This window comes from Phacochoerus africanus, chromosome 6 (assembly GCF_016906955.1).
Source record: "Phacochoerus africanus isolate WHEZ1 chromosome 6, ROS_Pafr_v1, whole genome shotgun sequence".
NCBI lineage: Eukaryota > Metazoa > Chordata > Mammalia > Artiodactyla > Suidae > Phacochoerus > Phacochoerus africanus.
This window is the reverse complement of record NC_062549.1, coordinates 51,571,599-51,578,482: the sequence shown is the minus strand read 5'-3', so window position 1 is coordinate 51,578,482 and position 6,884 is coordinate 51,571,599. Positions and strand designations below refer to the sequence as shown.

The following is a 6,884-nucleotide window of genomic DNA, read 5'->3' as shown; positions in this document are numbered from 1 at the left end:
TTTAAGTTATTTGGATACCAAAGACCAAACTACATGCCAGGGATTTCAGTTGATTGTAATTTATAAGAGAAATTAATATTCTATCACAATAAATAATTTTTCTCACATCATTACAAATCAAGAGGATATGTTACATTGAGTAAAACAAAATAACAAACAATTTTATAATGTCTTATCTGAACAGAAATTAGATTTTCTATTACCATTTTTTTATTTTGGTTTTCATGATAATAAGCACTATATGGATTTTCATGCATGCACATTAGTAGACTTATTACCTGTGAGAAGTATTATTTCCTCCAAATACTAAGGTCTACCTAGAGAATTCAAATGTAATATGTGATATTCAATGAGCATAGATACTCAAAGATGAAGGGACATTTGGAATCTATAGTCTAGACCTCTCCTTTTTACATAAGAAACATTACTTGAGAAGCAAATTGGTAAGGCTACATACACAATTAAGAGTGAGACTAGAATCTGGGTTTCCCCATGAAATTCAGTGCATTTGCCAGCTCCACAAGTGGTTCATTTATATCTTTAAATTATTACCATCAAATGAATTTTCTATAACTTAGAGAAATGTGAGATACATGACTATGAATTTATCAGAAATAACATTTTTTTACATGACAAGATAGTCCTATCATTTAGAGTTGAAATCAGAAGTGTCCAAATAACTTTTTCTGAAAACAGCAGATAAAAATTAAACATATCTTAGCCTGAGAGCATGAGGCATGCTGAGACACTATTGATGGGATTTTTTTAAAGTAGTACATGATGACTTAATTGACAGCACTTTTTTCCTCTTAGTGAGACACAAGACAATAGTTTATCCTAGGACCAATAGCATCTGCAGTGGAGGAAATGAAGATACTAAATCACATTTTTTATAGAAGGAAATCTTATTTTAAAATACTGAAAATTGCAAATAGGAAGAGGTTAGTGAAAGGGTACAAACATTCAGCTATAAGATGAGCAAGATCTGAGGGATTTAACATATAGATGGTAGGACTCTTTTCAGTCTATACACATATCAAATCACAGCAATGTATAATTTTATTTGTTAATTATATCTCAATAAAGCAAAAAGTTACAGAAAATTTAATTCTGTAATTATATATACATAAGATATTTTAAGAATAGATTATTTGAATTTCATTATTTATTTGGTATAAATATGATAAACTAGCTATGTGGTGTATTACATTAATTCAAAGATTCCCGTTAGTTTTGATTACTTAATTTTGGAAAAAGAAAAATATACTTATTGACTATAACATTCAAATAATTATTGCAGGTATTTTTCTTCTCTGTTACTCAGAATTTTTTTTTTTGCCTTCACCGATGGCATGTAGTAGTTTTTGGGCCAGGAATCAAAGCAGCAACTCAAGTATCTGCAGTAACAACATAGGATCCGTTTTTTTTTAATTACTCAATGAATTTATCACATCTGTAGTTGTATAATGATCATCACAATCCAGTTTCACAGGATTTCCATCCCACAACCCAAGCACATCCCCCACCCCCCCAAACTGTCTCCTCCAGAGACCATAAGTTTTCAATGTCTATGAGTCAGCGTCTGTTCTGCAAAGAAGTTCAGTCTGTCCTTTTTTCAGATTCCACATGTCAGTGAAAGCATTTGATGTTGGTGTCTCATTGTATGGCTGACTTCACTTAGCATGATAATTTCTATGTCCATCCATGTTGCTAAAAATGCCATTATTTCATTCCTTTTAATGGCTGAGTAATATTCCATTGTGTATATGTACCACTTCTTCTTTAGCCACTCCTCTGTTGATGGACATTAGGTGTTTCCATGTCTTGGCTATTGAAAAGAGTGCTGCAATGAACATCAGAGTACATGTATCTTTGCAAGTCATGGTTTTCTCTGGATAGATGCCCAGGAGTAGGACTGCTGGATCAAATGGTAGTTCTATGTTTAGTTTTCTGAGGAATCTCCATACTGCTTTCCACAGTGGTTGCACCAATTTACAATCCCACCAACAGTGTACTAGGGTTCTTTTTTCTCCACACCCTCTCCAGCACTTATTGTTTGTAGACTTTTTGATGATGGCCATTCTGGCTGGTGAAAGGTGGTACCTCATCGTGGATTTGATTTGCATTTCTCTAATGATGAGTGATGTTGAACATCTTTTTATGCGTTTTTTGTCTTCTTTGGATAACTGTCTCTTTAGATCTTCTGCCCATTTTTTGATGGGGTTGTTTGTTTTTTTGGTATTGAGCTGCAGAAGGTGTTTATAAATTGTGGAGATTAATCCCTTGTCAGCCAATTCATTTGCAAAGATTTTCTCCCATTCTGTGGGTTGTCTTTTCATTTTGCTTAGGGTTTCCTTTGCTGTGCAGAAACTTTTAAGTTTGATTAGGTCCCATTTGTTTATTTTTGTTTTTACTGTCATTACTCTAAGAGATGGATCTGAGAAGAACAACATGGGATCCTTAACTCACTTAGTCATAAAGGAACTCTGCTATTCATAAATTTGATCAAAAGCAATCTCCAATGTCTCTTAATGCCTTTCAAGGCTATGATTTTAGTTTACCAGGATTGTGCCTCACAATTTTAAAAAATGACGCTTTGAATTTCTTTTTTTTAAAATAAACTATCCTTTAATTTTAAAAAATATTTTTTAAATACCATTTTTTTTTTAGAATCATACATTTTCCCCCTACATTACAATGTCCCTGAAATCAGGTTGGCTTTTTTTTTAAAATTTTTTAATTTATTTTATTTTATTTTTTTTAATTTTCCCACTGTACAGCAAGGAGATCAAGTTATCCTTATATGTATACATTACAATTACATTTTTCCCCCACCCTTTGTTCTGTTGCAACATGAGTATCTAGACAAAGTTCTCAAGGCTATTCAGCAGGATCTCCTTGTAAATCTATTCTAAGTTGTGTCTGATAAGCCCAAGCTCCTTACTGCATGAAAATGCCACAGTTCTTAAGTATTTATTCAATTAAATGTGTAAAGTGAGAATGATGACACATTGAAATGTTGTTTTCAAGAGCTTGCATACGTATTACTTCGTTCGGTGCTAAGTGTAGTGTTCAGTGCAGTTATTATTATTCTGAGAAGCTACATGACCAGCCTAAGGGAGCAAGGCCTTTTTAGGAAAAACCAAAAGTGGAATTGAGACTTTTCTAGCTCCTAGAGAAGTGAGGTTGATTCCTGATTTTTCTCAGGGAAGAAAAAAAATTACATAATATTGGAAACAGAACTCATCCCCCAGTAAAAATGATACAAAAAAAAAAAGAGTCAATGTTCCCACTCCTGGGCATCTATCCAGAGAAAACCATAATTTGAAAGATACATGTTCCCAGTGTTCATTGCAGCATTGTTTACAACAAGACTTGGAAGAAATCTCAGTGCCCATAGACAGAGGAATGCATAAAGAAGATATGGTACATATTTGCAATGGGATAGTACTCAACCATAAAAAAGCATGAAGTAATGCCATTTGCAGCAACATGAATGGACCTAGAAATTATTACACTAAATGAAGTTAGACAGTGAAAGACAAACATCATATGATATCACTTATTCATGGAATCTAAAAAAGTATACAGATGAATTTATTTGCAGAACAAAAACAGACTCACAGACTGCAAACTTACGGTTACCAAAAGGGGCAAGTGGGGGGGGGGATGAACTGGGGGTTTGGGATAGACATATGCACACTGAGGTATATGGAATGATTGGCCAAAAGTGACCTGCTGTATAGCACAGAGAACTCTACCCAATACTCTATGAAAATCTATGTGGGAAAAGAATCTGAAAGAGAATGGGGAGTTCCTGTCATGGCGCAGTGGTTAACAAATCCGACTAGGAACCATGAGGTTGCGGGTTCGGTCCCTGCCCTTGCTCAGTGGGTTAACGATCCGGCGTTGCTGTGAGCTGTGGTGTAGGTTGCAGACGCGGCTCGGATCCCACGTTGCTGTGGCTCTGGCATAGGCCGGTGGCTCCAGCTCCGATTCAACCCCTAGCCTGGGAACCTCCATATGCTGCGGGAGTGGCCCAAGAAATAGCAACAACAACAACAACAACAACAACAACAACAACAACAAAAAAGACAGAAAGACTAAAAAAAAAATTAAAAAAAATGAAAGAGAATGGATGCATGTACATGTGTAACTGAATCACTTTGTTGTACAGCAGAAATTATCACAACATGTTAAATCAACTACACTTCAATAAAACTTAAAAAACAAAGAGTCAGTGCAACTGTAACAGTGGCTTCACTATGAATTAGGATGGCAGCAGATCAGAAAAGAAAGCAGGAGAACTGATCTTTTTTCTTTTCTTTTCTTTCTTTTTTTTTTTTTTTGCCAGCCTATTGATATGATATGTGATTGCTTGCTTCTCAAATTCTTCCTTAAAGAAAAAGTTCCATATTCTAGTAGAAAAAAAAACCTTTATAAGCAACTAATAAATAAGTATCCTATATTCACTTAAATGAGGGCAAATGAGGGTGCCTTAACTATTTCACAGGTTTCTAATCATAACAAAACTAAAGACATTATGATGATTCTATCTTCCTGTCAAATGGAAATCTATGGCAAGATGGGAGCCAGGATGGCAAGTGAAGGGATATGTTCAGAGTGCTAGGTTATATCTCATAAAATGCCAAAAGCAGTGGTACTCTGTGACCAAAGCTGGGTCATTAATAGCAGGACTACCTTTCAGTTAAGTTTCATCTGTGAGAGAGTGATCTTTTATGAGGCATGATTGGCATGCAGTTTCTCAAGTGGTCAATCTAATATCACTTCAAAGAACAGCAACCTCCTTCCTTAGGATGAAAGTTTGCTGTTATTAGTCCAAGTGCAGGGTTCGGTGAGGAAGACACAGACGAGTGTTAACAGAAAAGACAGCCAGAGGAACAGCAGGCACGCTGTGTTCCTAATGCCTTGCTTATGTTCCCACCCTCCTAGGAAGAGGATTCAGTAGTGCATGGGTATACTACATCCAGCATGATTCACCTTAAAGCACAAGGTCACTCCACCCTCCTCATGTTGTGGAGTCACTGTGATGAAAATACCCACTTTGTTGGCCTTTCTGAAGTCTATAATGTCATGACTGTCCTGAAGTCTTGGGATTCTGCCAACTCATACTCTGCACATGCGCCCTTGGCAGCTAAAGTGACTCTTTGGGAGGTACCACAACCTTAGAGTGTGATTGATATTATCAGGGTTCTCCTCCTCACACACCAATAGTCACATGGGTGAGATTCTCCACTGGATTCATAAGAGTCAGGAGGACCTATATCTTTTGTGTAGAAAAGGTTGTGAATTGACATGATTCTCACTTCTGGGATACAAATGACAGCAAAAAAGCTGGATTTTGAATTTGATAGATATTGGATTAAATTCTGGTTTTCTCAAATCAGGTTCACATTTCCTGCAACAGAGGGACCATTTGATCAGAAAATGCTTGTGCCGAAGACAGAGCTGTGAGGCATAGATTGGATGGAAGCCAGACTGTAAGAGGTGCTGTTGGAGGGTGGTCATCTCTGTTAAATTTGTTGGTCTTGTATAACTGTCTTCAGGTAAAAGTTCCATTTCATCTACAGCCTGAGATGGGTCAATCTTTATCTCTTTCTGGTCTTCTTCTTCTATAAAGGAAAGTCCAGCAAGGGTACTACTGAGGGTTGTACAAGTTTGTGGTCCCTGAAGCCTGATTCCAAGACAGTATTTGTCCATCATATTAATAATACATTGCAAAAAAGCCAAATGTATGTAGTTTGTAGGCTGTGATTCCTTCATGCTCACTCAACATTCTCTTTATGAACAAGCTGCTGGTAATATTTAATCAGTTTGTTCATCTGTTGCATGTAAGGGTTTTCAGGTTCCCACAAACCATCACTAGAACCAGATTTTTCTGCCATGCCCACATCTCTAGATGTCCAGTGACAAAATCCATTGGCCAGATGATGGGCTTTCTTCATGGTGATCTTGACTGGGTCATCTGGAAGCTGTGTGGTGATGCTTCTTGCCTGAATGGAGATGGTGTGTGAACAGCCAGTGCAGTCAAAGCAGTTGGCACATTTATTCTTTTTTAGTTTGACTTCAGGTGATGGCATATTTTCTAAACAACTAGGACAATAATGACAGTCCACCTTGTGAGGCACTCATTCCAGCCACAGATCTCGCTGCAATAGAGACAGATAAATCTGTGAGAATGGGACCTGAACTTTCTTTTCTCCCCTGACCAGGTGGAGAACCTGCTCCGATGGCAGCAAGGACATGATCCTGGAGGAGAAGCAGGAACTGATCTTAAAGCTGAACCAATGCCTTTTCAATGTGGACTCTTACAGAAATACTCACTACACAGTCTGCAGAATTGTTGATACAAGCAGTTTAGCTTTATCAGGTATAGATGATGGAAAGAACAATGGAGTCAAAGAGAATAGTGAATGAAAAGGCACAGAGGTGGGAAAATTTAAAGTATGTAATGAAAAGAGTGAAAGATGCTCTGTAGGTGAAGCAGAAGGTGGGTGAATTTGGAAGGAAAAGCAGGGATAAAGTGGGAAAGCAGGTGGAATAAACTTCTGAAGACACCTAAATGGCATTTAGAGGAGTTTCCATTTTACTTTTAAAAATTCATTTATCAAATAATGTACCAAAGAACTTAAGCATTGTAGGAATGAATCTTTTTTGTTCTTATCACAGTCGTTAGAATTTCAGTTAATTTTGTTAGTTTAGGGTTTTTTTTGCACATAATTTTGCACATAATTGGTCATATATAGTTAAAAAGGTGTACTTTGCCTCACTCAGGAAGGGTCCATTAGATGGAGCATCTTAAAACAGTTCAAGGAGAACTGAATGCTGTGGGTATTATCTTACAACAGAAGAATTCACCCTTC

General features: G+C 36.8%; 1 pseudogene; it reads right to left on the bottom strand.

Moving 5' to 3' along the window:
- Positions 1-4,962: 4,962 nt before the first annotated feature.
- LOC125128666 (dynactin subunit 4-like) lies at positions 4,963-6,266 on the bottom strand (annotated as a pseudogene).
- Between the last annotated feature and the right edge of the window lie 618 nt (positions 6,267-6,884).